Consider the following 13,865-nt stretch of genomic DNA (forward strand, 5'->3'; position numbering starts at 1 on the left):
TTAAAATCTACACAGCACACACTTGTAAGGAAAAATACAAACTCTGTATATGCCTTGAATAATCCTATGGTAGCTGGAGATCTTATAGCAATAAATAGATTTTCTAGCAACAACCTCCTGAGGTAAAGTGGAATATTACCATTGTACAGAATAGTAATGGAGGTAAAGTGGTCAGTCCATGGCTGTTCGGGAAATCTGTAGAAATGACCCCAGATCTCTATTACTTCAGAATCTTTGCTAACCCACAGGACCAGCTTCTTCTAAACCCAGATGGAAAGGCCATGCATAAAGAAAAAGAACAAAGAAAAGGGTTTGGTTTGTTGCCAATGAAGAGTAAAAGAAGAAAGCCATTAACAAAGCATTTTCCCATGTGATTCAAATTATGGCAGCCCATAATGGCTGAAGAGAATTACGCTTTTATTCTTTTTCAGTGATATTTTCAAATTTGGGAAAGTTTTTGTTGTTCTTTTGAGATTCAACATAAGTAAGTTGAGTTTGGTTCCACCACCAGAATGATTCACTGCACTGAAGAAATTCAGAACATCCCCAGTAGAGGAAGTACATTACCAAATTTTAAATCTTGACCACATCAATACAGATTTTTTTGTGCTGGGAAACGATTTGTCTACAGTCTAGAGGAAATGCTCCCTAACAAATGATAAATGAATCCTGTATTGTAAACCCAACTTAAGTTCACTGGGTTGTTGGTTTGTTGGGGTTTTTTTATGAGTAAGAAATGAGTAAAAACAAACAAACATCCTTTTGGATAGGAAACAAAAAGACACATAAAACATTAGTCAGGCTTTTAGCCATAACCTACTCGGAGATCCATGTTCTCGGTGAGTTTTTGGTCACGCTCTTCAGGAAACACATAGTTTATTCAAGTTAACTTAATGCAAACAGCTTGAGGCATTTTGGTTACAAGCTGTAGTTTTCTTTATTACTGACTCATTCTTCTGGATACCTGGCGCTGGCTCTGCATTCTGCCTGGGATTGGTTTTTGCAGATTTTAGTTTCTTCAGTTCTTCCAAAATGAAAAAGAAGAAAAGAGGTTATAAGGAATATAAAGGAAAAAAAAAATCACACACACAAGAATTCTAATCTTCCAGTTTATCTTCACTGTTTTATGGCCTCTTTTGTCTGAAAACTCCCAAAATTCAATTTTAAAATAAATATTTATGAAACAAGCATTTGCAAAATGTGCTTGCCTGCCAACTCCAGTGAATACTTACTGATTAATCATTTTTCCAAGACTACCTGGGTGTTTTCATACTCTTAGTTCATAATACAGTTCAGTGCATTGCCTTTTCTGAGAGCTCACACTCCGAAGCAGCAGCACATGAAGGCACTTTGCATTTGATTGAACAGAGTTTGGATCTGTTCTGTTTTCCATATACTGAACTGTAGAACATGTTTGCATAATCTTTCTACAGGAGCAAACCAAAAAGCCTGGAAGAAAGGACATTTGATTTGATAAATAATGGGAAGTTGTAGAGGCAAGGCATTTAGGACTGTTTCCTGCATTTTATTGATAGGGAAACAATAAAAAGCTAATATTCTCTCCAGAGATTTACAGATTAGGCTTTTGGTTTAGAGTGGTTTTGTTGTGTTTTATCCACCCATTCGAGTGGCTTTCGGGGTTTAGAACATTGTATCCTCTGAGGGTAAGTTCTGATGTGCAGCCCAAGAATATTAAATCAGTTTTGATTACTGTTCTCTTCCAGAGGCCTGTAGAGACAAACACAGGGTTTTGATTTCAACCTGCTTGGATGAAACAGGCTGCTGCTGAGCCTGCTGGAGAAAGCAAGCCATGGGGGTGCTCAGCCAGCAGTAAACACCTGAGGAGTCAGAAGAGAAATGCTGTGGCTGTGGTTCCCCAAAGCTGCAGCTGCACTCACTGCCCACTCAGGCAGGGAGGACACCCAGCAGCAGCCAGGGCACCCTGCAGATGTCCCTTGCTCCTGCACTTTGTGCACCAGGCCTTGTCCCAAACGTGGGATTTCCAGCTGGCTGTTGCCACAACCTTCCCTCATCACAGGGCTGCCGGATCTGACACATCAGCCAAACCTCAGCATCTCACATTAGCCTGCCTCTGCCCGAAACAAAGGCAGCTCCTGAGTCTGCAAGCTGAAGTGACACACAGGAAATCTTGCTTTGGTAGTGTTGCTAAAATAACGTGTAAGATAGCAGATCAGGCAGTCTTTGGCTAAAAGTAAAGGGTTTTTGCCTTTCCACTAATAAACATCAAGTCTTGCTTTAAAAACCCTGTTATTCCTTAGCAAGATATTTCTGGACTCTTTGTTTTCCTGCCTGCACATGAACTCTAATCATGCTAACCATCTTTATCTTCTGTGCCTTCTGTCATATTTTTTTGTGACCTTTCTAGGTCTCTAAGGGTTGGCAATTAAAAACTCAACTCTGGGTAAGGTGAGGTTTTATATAGATATGTAAGTTTTATACGTATAAAGCACCTACCATCATATCAATAAACATTCCTTCTCTATTTTCACCAGTTTATCTCTCCATTCACCACCTCTGGTGTATTTGATGCCTCAGTATCTTGGGTTTGCCCACTCCCTTCTGCACTCCAGCATGAGCTTCTTCCAGGAATCTTCTCTGCTTGGGAGGAGAGATTCTTGCCTATGGTTCAGTCCAGACATCCCACTGAGTCAGTTTGTGCTACAACAACAATAAAGAGAGGATTAACTTGTTCAAAGCTTAAAGAATTAATTTAAGAGATGGGAAAGGTCCTTTTCCGTGTCCCCTTCTTAGAGCTGGAGTTCAAGCTAACAATTTCTTAAGTTTCTGTAGTTTATGACGTTTCATTTTCTGAAGGCAAAAGTAGACTGAATGGTTCACAATTCAAACTCATTCTTTCAGAAGAGGGTGGAGTTTGTTTTAATAATGCCACACTAATTTATGAACTAATGTCTCATTTTTCTGAGGTGCAAGAGCAGTCTGATTCAGAGGTGTGGTATGTATGTAACCAAGAAAAAGATGAGGTCAAATCTAATTCTTTAGGTTTAGTTTCTACTGTGCTTTAGGACTAAGAGACCAACTACCCACTATCAGTCAGTCAATAAGAAAGGTTTAATATATTACAATACATGGTGAATATATAAAAACATATGACATCGAATTTGTTTGGGGATTGGTTTGTTTGTTTGTTTGTTTGTAATTAAAAGGTAAAACCCAGCAGCACTCTGGGAGACAGATACTCTTAAAAATAGAGAAACAGTAAGGTTCAGAAATATTTTTTACAACTACCAATAACAGAATGAGCACCTTTAATCACAAAAGACATTTCTTTAGTACAAACAGCTAGACTGAAGTTTAAATACGTTACATCTGCTCAGATCAGTGCTTGCAGGGAATGATACCACAAGGGAAAAACAAAGGAAGTGGGGGACACACAGGATGCTGAAGTGTTTCCCAGGCCTCAGCAGCGCCATTCCCATGGTGTGTGGGTGTTGTGGACAGATGCAGCCCATGCTCTTGCCCTGTGGTTATCCTCCACAACTTCCCACCCACTTCATTTATTTCTGTCCCTTTTGGTGGCAGTGCCAGCTCAAACTCTGTCCAGATGGCCAAGGCCAGCCCCTGCCACACAAGAGGTTGTCTCTGCTGGTCCCTTCCCTGCTGCTCCAGCACAAACTCCTTCTCTTCCTCCTGAGGCTTCAGCAGATGCGCCCATCCATCAATCCTAGCACCTCTAGGAAAGAGAGGGAAGATGCTCAGCCTGTCCCAGGCTGGTCACCTTTCACCATGCCACAAGTTGGGAGGCTGGACAGTTGCTCCAGCCAGTGGTTCCCATGGAAGTAATTAGGCACACTGAGGTCATTGTGTGGGGCTGAACAGCTCTGGTGGAGCACATTTCCCTCCCAAGTCTGAACACTCTGGCTGGTGCCCAAGTACCAGGAGTGTCCCTTCCTGAACAGAGGATGTTGTCACAGTGATCCATCTCGCTGTGGCTCCACAGAGAGTGAGTGTCATTTCCACAGCTATCATAACAGTTCTGGGGCTGTGTTCCAGTCTCCAAGCTGTGTATGTTGTCTGCATTCTGAAACCACATATAAGTTGGTGGGCTCATGGACCAGTCTCAGAAAACCTCAGCTGTGCACCAAAGTCTCTCTCGGGGTCTTACTTGGGTCAGCACCTTTTCCCTCCACACACACATAGCCCAGCAGATCAGAGGTTAAAGCTACCCCTTAACCGAGACAGGACACAGTGAACCCGAGGCTGCCCCACACCTCCTCCTTCTAAAAGAAAAACAAACATGACTTTTTCTATTTTTGTTGTGCTGGATTGATAGCTCTGCTTTCCCCACTGTGTTTCAGTGTCATTAGAGGGGACATAAATCAAGGTCCAAATTCCCAAGCCTTCTCTGTGCCCATCATTGCATGGACTACCCTGGCCACACAAGAATCCTTTTTTTTTTTTTTTTTTTTTATTTTTTTTTTTTTTTTTTAGCTGAGCTGAAATGGTCTTTATTTTATTTGCAGCTTTTGTTTTGTTCTAGTCCTGGCTTGCCTCCACCCACTTTTGTCAGCTAGGCTTTTTCTGCTTTGTTTTCCAGTTGCACCATTTGGGCCCAGTGGATAAGCTGTTCAGTCACAAAGCTCCCACCCAGGCAGCAGCATCCTTGGCTCAGGCTGGCTTTTGCCCCATCAGGCTTGACAACACTTCAGGAATGATTGATGTGGTAGCCCCAATGCCCTCTCCTGGGATGACAGCACTCAGGAAAGCTGTCAGTGCTCGAGGAGAGCAAAGCACCCCAGAAATGATGGCTCATTTCAGCTTATCTCCAGAGTCACTTAATGAAAGACCATAAATATGTGGATTAGGATTTCTGCCTTCGTGAGTTCCTGGAGAATTGACACTGAGAGCTGTATTCCTGCAGCGTGGATGTGCCTCCCCTGAGTAACAATGCCATGAAGAAGCAATATCTGCAGTTCATTTGGTGCACTCTGTGGTTCAGAGGTCGTGGAGGGCCATGTAAAACATCTGCCCAGGTTCAAATAACTGCAGATAAGTCCCCTCACAGAGGACTCTTCTAACTGCCTGGAGGGGTAAGAGGCACATGGAGTGTGAAGCAACAGGAGTCAGACACCTTCTGTTGCTCTGGCCTTGTGTTATCATTCTCATGCCCTGTGGCATGAGACGAAGCTATTTTTGGTAATCATATCATCAGGAAGGTCCAGGAAGGTAATCCAGATGGCAATGCACTGCAAAAGCAAATTCAGCTTTTCTGAGGAATCTCCCACTTGTTTCATACACTAGACCAAAGGCAGTGTTCCTACCTGGTGCCTTTATGCCTGTCCCTTGTGACTGCTATTTATTCAGGCTGAACCATCATTTGTGTTAAATAAATGGCACATATCAAAGCCCTGCTTTTAGTAACTTGTAAGAGAAGGACTGGGTATTAGTCCTAAAGTAGCTTTCAGAGAGCTCAGAGCACCAACCTCTCACATCCATCCATTTCTTCCAGGAGCACTTCAGATTCCCTGTGCTTCTAGAGAAACCATTTCTCACTATCACGTCTGGACAGCCCTGACTTCAGAGGTGCTCTGGACTTCTTAGGGCAGCTATTTCTGTCACAGAAGAGTTCTTGGTAGCTTGCCATGGTTTCTCTCAATAAATCTTCACATACCAAATTTTTATAAGCTTTTGCTCCATGTTAAATGTTGAGCAATCTAATATTACATCATTTATACTGAGTGTTCACTGTCATCAAGAACAGAGAACTGCCTACTGGATATTATTTCCTTTCAGAGGCAAAACAAAGACTTTTTTTAAGCCTGAGTGTTTCAGTCAAATCCAGCAAGTCTGACCCCAGCCTTTCACACCCCTGTAGAACTGGTGTCAGGCAGCCACAAAATACCACAGATCTCCCTCACCTTTCTGGAGTGCTCTGTTCACACTTGCAGAGCAACACAGGACAATTGAATTCCAGTTCAGCAGCATTTAGAGTCCAGTTTGCATAGAATTAAATAATTATCCAAGCATCAAAGACAGAGAGTCAGAGCCCAGTATCCGTACACTGTATTCAAGGTGCATGGAACCTGGCTGGTCTCTTTGTGATCATTAGGATTGGCTCATTCTAAGATGCTATTATTAAACAGATTCGAGGTACATTACATCTCTGGTAATGACCCTCATACCTTCAAGGCTCAATTTTCAAGTTTCCTGTTTGCACACACCACATCTCTTGGCACTGGCATGGCAGCTGTGGGGACAGAGGTGGCATCTGTGCACATACATGGCCAGCTACTCACCAGATGGGCTTGGACTGCACTCCCAGGTGGGACACACAGGTCCCTCGGAGCAGTTGACTCCTACTTTTATTAAGATGCTGTCAAAACAGTGCAGTACTAGAGCAGCAGAAGCTAAAAGCCAGTTCCATGCACCGTAGACAAAACCGAGCTTACGGATCACTCAGGCAGTGCCAGCAGCCCCTGTGATCCTGCATCCATCTTTCCTAAACACCCTGCACTCAGCAATTCACACCTCACTCCTCAGGCTAAAACATTTCTTCTCTTGTACAACCCTCTTGCCAAGTAGCCCTTATATTTTATTAGCAATTCCTATTATTTGGATTGTTATTGCCTTGGTATGACTGGCTGCCCCCCAGCTGCCTCTGACACCAACAGAGATGAACTGGGAGAAATAAAAACAGCAGATACTCTTCCTTCAGTCCCCACCACACTCACTGCCCTGCACTCACTGCTCCATCCCCAGACCTTGAGCCTCTCTATCCTTTCTGGATCTAGAGAGTGGGAGAACTGCCACTGCTAGCAAGTGGGATGGTGATAAATGCCATTTTCTTCTTAATTCCTTATATCAATCTTTGTTGGAGTGTTTAAAAAAATCCAAAATCAAAACAAAAACAAAACCAAAAAAAACAACAAAAAACCAATACCAACCAAAAAATTTCACAAGCCAAACCAAATCAGCCAAATTCCATTGTCCTCAACAAACCTCCTTGTCCTCAGGCTCTTCACATTTTGCCTCTTGGTGCCCATTTAACATAGACTTCCCTAACACTGGCAATTATCATGGATTTTGCTGTGTCTAACTGGAAATCTCTAAGCAGTCATTCGAATATCAGGCACTTTAAGATACATCATGACAGCACCATCTCTATTCACACTTTTCCAATATGCCCTTGATAAATCATTTACTAAATTTTCAATTCCTTTTCTGGATTGGCATTCAAACCTTCACTCGGTATTTCTGGAGTGTTAACAGCTGTCTCCCTATTCCTGGTGAATACTTAGTGAAGGTTCTTGAAAATAATCTCCAACACCCAGTGATCTGTTCCTAGGGCTGCTCAGGTTTTCCGTGGAGGCACTGTGGACACCATGAGGGGCTCTGCTGTTGCAGTCACCCCTTGTGACACTGGTATCTGGGTTTTCTAAGCACTGCTTGAGATTAAAGATACACTTATAAGAGACAATGCAGAGGTGGGATGGGAGATAAGTGGCAACATAAAAAGAGCAGATGGGGAACTGAGGCACGCTTGGCTTTCAACCAAATATGCAGAGCATGCTCCATAAAAAATACAAGAGAACGAGGAGGTGGGACTGAAAACCCTTAAATCTGTCAAAGGAGAAAAGAAGAACAATTCTGGATTATTAACAATGACCCATTTCACAACTCAGGAAAAAACAACCCCTCCAGTGGCCAAAGATTTAACTAGTTCTTTGGGGACTTGGGTTCAGTCCCTGACCTGTGAACAAACTCTCTGTGCAACCTTTAGGAAATCACTTCATTTGCTTTCATCTACCTCCCTGTCTGTAAAATGGAAATAGTGGCATTTCTTTGCTGTGGTGCCAGACAGTGAGAATTTGGAGCATGAAGATGCTCAGATGTCACAGAGTCTACTACTGATCCTAAAAAAGTTGAATATTCCTTATCTTTGTGCGTGGTTTTTGATGTGCATGCAACAGAGGGTAGCTAACAAAATGAAACAATTAGTTCTGTGACATTTTCAGCTGCCTAATGAGTTTCTCTTCTGCTTGTCACACACGTATTTCAGAATTGGAGCTTGTGTTACCAGTTCTCAATATTTTATGCTTTTTCAGCCTGAAATTCAACAGCTGTTTCAATATTGCAGTTGGAGCCAACATATTCCATATAGACTTTCTTCAGTGTGTTGCCATTTTTTAAAACCTTTACCATGCCTCTTTGCTTTTTATGGCTTGATCATGGCTACTCTTCATTAGAAATCTGGAAGTTGAGGTTTTTCCCTACAAATGCATGAACTGAGTTTGTTTAAATGTCAGTGAGAATAATTTCTCAGAAAATTCAGGTTTCTGTCCCAGCACTTTCCCCCCACTCTACCAAGCTGCAGATCATGTGCTTGTTAGTCAGTTTTCCACAAAAATACCACAGAAGTCAGGCACAATAGTGCTCTTTCCAGCCTTTCTACTTCTCTTTCTAGGTTCAGTAAGGTATTATATTTATCACACATGTTTTTTTTTTTTCCTTGGTCCAGACCTTGTTTCTTGGAGCTGGTCCAGAAAAAAATTTCTTTGTGACAGCTCTATATGCTATTGTTGTTAGTATTATTCTCTCAAAAGTACTGTACTGCATTGAGGATAAGCCTCCTTTTTACTCCTCTTGACACATTAAAAATCCATCTGGGGGGGAATCTATACTCTGAAACTGGCCTTTCTCTCCTGTCCTGAGCTAATCTCCCACTTATGTTCCCTATCCTGACTTCACCAGCCCTAATGACAAGGGATGCAAGGGTCTTGCTTCCTGCTATTAGAAATCATTACAATGCCTGCATTGATTTTAAAATTCAGCTGACACTATCTTTGTCACCTGTACATAGATAAATATTCTTTCAAGCTTTTCATTCCTGCTGCGTTGCACATCCCACGACAAGGAGCCCCTTTCTTTGCTGGAAGGACTCTCTGCAGCAGATCCATCCCTGTCCAGGCCTGGAACACACCTGCAGATTATTATCTCTACAAAGCTTTCAGTCATACACTTTGGGCCACTTGAAACAGATTTTTCTTTTAATAAAATAGTATTTAGGACAAAGGCAAATATACCTTTGTATTTGATAGTGCTTGAAAGTACTATGAGGAAAATGGAAAAAGTACCTCTCGTGTGAGCCTTCCTTCACTGCTGGATGCATTTATGCCTCTGTTCCTGCTCTCTGCTTGTGGGGACCCAGCTGTCCCCAAGCCCTGCCTGCTGAGCCCTGGTGGGGACCCAGCTGTCCCCGAGCCCTGCCTGCTGACCCTTGTCCTGCCACCCTGGGGACACAGCGTCAGCCCGGCGCCGAGGTGCTGCCAGCAGAGCAAGCCATGGTGACCCACATCTGCCCAGGCTCAGCCAGGCAGAGCAAAGGGTTAAAAAATTGCGAGGGATTTCTCTGTGAGCCATGGAAAGGACTAAGAGAACGGAAACCAGGCTGAATTTAAACTGAGGACCTCATTCTTCCGCCAAGCCATTCGGTTTCTTAATCAACTGGGGCCTTGTTTCACAGTCAGTCATCAGGGGCTTTAGAAAGTGCTTCAGACAAATCTGTAAGGGGAGATCCACAAAGGATGTCTTTTCTGTGGCACTCTCCACCTAGAATATGCAATGGTGGGGACAGGGCTGCCCTCAGTGGTGCTTCTGTACCGTGGAGCACAATGCACAATGATGCTATAGGATACTTCCACTACTGAGCTCCTGCTTAGTTAAATATGCATTTAATTAAGGAGAGTACTGTAGGAAATCAAACAACGAGCTTTCCCAATGGTACTCCTCCTCCTTCCTAGGAGAAAATCTTTCTCAGGTTTCGGAAGTGCTGCAGTCTGCTCCAAGTCAGACCCTTCTTTCTCTCATTAGCTGTGCACTCCTGTCGCTTACTAGATTTCTAGCTTCTAAGGAAACAATACCTTTTTTTTTTTTCCTTCTCAGTCTGGTAATGCTTTGAGTGATTCCTGAGAACTACACTTCTATTACTTGTTATTATCGAGTCAGGAAAAAAAATACCTCACATAATAGCAGAAACGTGATTATTCTGGAAAACTTTGAAATTCCCTTCTCCAGTGGTATTCTTTGATGTTCCTATTAAATAAATAATGATTTTTACATCTAAGGTTTATCTTACAGTGCAAATACACCATTATCCTCAGTGTAAAAACACTTTTCATTGTTAGCCACCGTAAACATGGGCTGAAGCTGTGATTCAGGAGTGCTTGAAGCTGACCTGCCCAGGTATGGGGCAGGGTAATTTTTTCACATTAACAACTTGTGAAGGAGAAATGGGCCATGGAGACAGAGGCACTGCAACAGGGGGAGGGAAAGAAGAGGTTAGATCAAAATAGAAATGTCATGCAGGCAAAAAGAAACTAGCAGGCACTGTAAAGACAGAAACACATCCGATTAGAAACAGAATATGAGTCTTTTCATAAGATTTTTCAATCGCAGCCTCAGGCACTTTGTATGACAGCAGGAAATAGGATGATATTTCTAGAATGGTACAGAATTAAAAATAATAATAAAAAAGATCAGAGTTTACTGGAGAATGAACTCACTGAAGACTTCAGTGATGGCACATGCAGGACATTACTATGCAAAGCCGCCTAAAGTAATGTATTTTTTATGTATTTACTTGGTGTGATAATGGCTTTTACTGTTAAGTGTGCAGTCTGGAGTCCAGCACTGCAGAGTACCTGCTCAGCTCTCTCCAGGTCTGCCAGGACCTTTGCTCTGTGCCAGTGACTGGTTGCCCTCACTGTGCCCCTGGGAGCCAGGGAATTGCCCCATTTGCAGCCCGGGATGGAGCTGGGCCACTGTGGGCAGGGGCAGGGCTGGGCTGCACACCCTGAGCTGCACAGAGGAGCTCTTGTAGAACCCACAGGCTTTCGTGGGAGGTGCGTTATCTGGGCACTGAGAGCCCCAAACCTCTCTTCATCATCTGACTTTGACCCCCAACCTCCTGGCATGGGGAAGCCCCTCTGATGCCACACACAATCCCATGTTCACGTTGGTTTGGGTGCCTGTGCTGGGCTGGCAGGCAGGACCCTTGTGGAAATGCCAGCGGCTCCCAGCCCACCTGCCTGAGGTGGGCACCCCCCTGGGCAGCCTTTAGCTGTGTGTGAGAGAATATCCATCCCCTGCAGCCCCGCTGCGAGCCACGCCAGGAGGAGCACGGGGCAGCACTGCTGGAGAGAGCAGAGCAGCAGCACAGCAACACCCAGCACAGGGAGAGAACAGTGGGCAGCACTGCTGGGAGAGAGCAGAGCAGCAGCACAGCAACACCCAGCACAGGGAGAGAACAGTGGGCAGCACTGCTGGAGAGAGCAGAGCAGCAGCACAGCAACACCCAGCACAGGGAGAGAAGAGTGGGCAGCACTGCAGGAGAGAGCAGAGCAGCAGCACAGCAACACCCAGCAGAGGGAGGGCAGAGGGGCAGCACAGGGAGGGCAGAGGGGCAGCATTGCCAGGGAGAGAGCAGAGCAGCAGCAGCACAGCAACACCAGGGCACAGTGGGCAGCACTGCTGGAGAGAGCAGAGCAGCAGCAGCACAGCAACACCGAGCACAGGGAGGGCAGAGGGGCAGCACAGCACAGGAGGAGCTGCAAGAACAACTCCTGTGTTTTTTCCATCTGTTATCCACACTTTCATGTCCTGATTTCTCTGAGGTTTTGCGGGGTTTTTTTCGGTTTGTTTGGGGTTTGTTTTGGTTTGGTTTTTGCATCACAGATTAAACCCAGAAGTTTTCTCCTGTATCTCACTTTCAGTTCCCACCTATCTCTTCCCAAAATTTCCCTGATCTGCTGCTCCTCCCAGAAGTTTTGTAACACCTTTTGTCACCACTCTGCAAGCACATTCATCAGACAAGACTGGAAGAAGCAATCACCACAGGCTTCTCACCACAGAGAAGCAATCCTGTGCCCTGGAAGCAAGGCCCCGTGCAACAGATTGCTGGAAACTGGGAACTTACCCTGGCAGAATGCTGCTCTTCCCCTTGTTTCCCAAAATGAATGTCCATTTCCAGAAAGCAGAGGTGATAAACCTGAGAAATGTTTACACCTGGAATGGAAAAGCTGTGAAGGCATAAGAAGAGCAGTGGTGAAAGAGTTTTTATTTTGGGTTGTGTTCCCTTGCAGCGCTGTGTGAGCACTGAGCCCCAGCTCCTCTCCAACCCTTCCCATCCCTGTCCTGAAACAGAAGCGAGGAATAGTAAATGGAAGTGAGCTGTGCTCAGTAATAAAGTGAATGTGAGATGGGGTGTTTATCTGGAAACCAGAGCTCCTTCTGGCCTCCAGACTGTTCACCTGTATAAAGGTATCAGCAAGCCCCATCAAACCACCCTTGGCTGGCTGGTTTCTTACAAATTGTATCTCCAAAAGAAGGCTCCTCCTTTTGCAGTCATGCTTAGTGGAGCTTGGTGCAAGGTTCCAGGCTTTGTGTGCTTTGTCCATGAAGTAGCTAAGAGGAACTTTCAATGGTTTTCTGATTTTTAGTCTCCTGAGCTGCTGGATCCAGTTCAGCCCTGAGCATTATTCACATCTGTGCGGTCCAGTTTCTTTTCATGCAATCCAGTCCAAGTGAAGGCTACCAAACAGAGCAACATTTCTCCACCAGCCCTACTAGATGTGGCCTCCCAGGTCAGATTCTTGTATGCATAGTCATGGCTTGACACAAACTGAGCCTACAGTGAACATCATCTGCTTTGTACTGGGTGAACAAGATGGTCGAGTCGCCCTTACAGCTTGGGGATACCCAGAGGCAAGAGAAGGGAGAGGGAGGGAATGCACAAGTTGGATGTGAGGAGGCCACCTCTGCCAGAAGCAGCTTGCATTTCAATGGGATTAAGCCTTTCATGAATCTACACCCTTAGTTACAGGGGATTTAGCTTCCAGGTCACTCTTAATCATCACAGTCTGCAGCGTCCCTCCCAGAGGCCACTCCACAAACTGTGTGCCACAGCACACCATCATTTCCAGCACTGCTGCTCCCTTGTTTGGCCCGGGAGCTGGTGGAAGGGTTTCTGCACATCAGCCCCACCAGTTCCTTACCAAATCAGGGCAGCCACAGCTGTACCTGCTGTGAAGATCCCTCCAAGGCTCCTCTAGACTCAGGGAGGATTGATGGAGGGGCACCTTGGCCCTGGGGTCTGTCCCTGTCCCAGCCCTGCCGCTGTGCTGCTGCGGGCAGGAGTGAGCAGCCCTCACAACACTGCTGCTGCCCACCACTCAGCATCGGCCCAGCCCCACACAAACACATTGAGCACCTCCAGAGCAAGCTGTGATTATATCCTGGGCAGCACAAGGAGCAACAGGCAGGGAAATCACCAGAGAACAGAAATCAGCTCCAGTCTGTGCTGCTTGCTGAATCGCGGTTGGTTTCATGTCCTCAGGTGAATTCAAACACAAGAGCAGTTCCCAGAACAACACAAGACTTAGAAAAAGCCCTAACCTGGCACAGCGGGGATGGCAGCTCCTGCTGCCTCAGAGGATGAGCTAATCAAATTACACAAGAGGAAGAGGGTGGCAGTGCTCAACTTTCACCTTTTCTGAACTGTTGCAATTTTTCCAGGAAGGGTGTTGGTTCTTTCAAGATATCCAGTAATCTGCAGATTCACATAGTGAAAGTGCTTGCAGGTGCTTTTAAGGAGCAGCCATGGGCCACACGTGGTTCTCAGCCCCAAGTCTACTGAACAGCCTTGCTTCTGCTTTTCTTTACATCTGTGGCAAGGCATGGTAGCACTGTCCCAGTTCAGTAGAGTGTGGGCATGCCCAGAGCTTTGCTCAGCTGTTCTGGCTGCAAGTCTGTCACTGAGTAAGTGAACCTAAAATCAGCGTCACTCTGGTCCTCTCCTTGCCCTGGCACTGGCTGCATGCTCCCATCTC

At 45.1% G+C, this 13,865-nt stretch overlaps 1 long non-coding RNA gene across 6 annotated transcripts in view; it reads right to left on the bottom strand.

The window, feature by feature from the left end:
- LOC134556139 (uncharacterized) overlaps positions 1 to 13,865 on the bottom strand; it is a 50,265-nt gene continuing 36,400 nt past the window's right edge. For 4 of the 6 annotated variants that reach the window (XR_010081594.1, XR_010081591.1, XR_010081590.1 and 1 more), the window contains 2 exons: positions 11,954 to 12,056; positions 1,052 to 2,679 (listed from right to left, as the gene is read on the bottom strand). This is a non-coding gene — a long non-coding RNA (uncharacterized LOC134556139). Of the gene's footprint in view, positions 1,025 to 1,051; positions 2,680 to 11,953; positions 12,057 to 13,865 lie in introns of those variants that run through there. The other 2 variants (XR_010081592.1, XR_010081593.1) reach the window with 2 other exon arrangements.

This window comes from Prinia subflava, chromosome 11 (assembly GCF_021018805.1).
Source record: "Prinia subflava isolate CZ2003 ecotype Zambia chromosome 11, Cam_Psub_1.2, whole genome shotgun sequence".
Taxonomy (NCBI): Eukaryota; Metazoa; Chordata; class Aves; order Passeriformes; family Cisticolidae; genus Prinia; species Prinia subflava.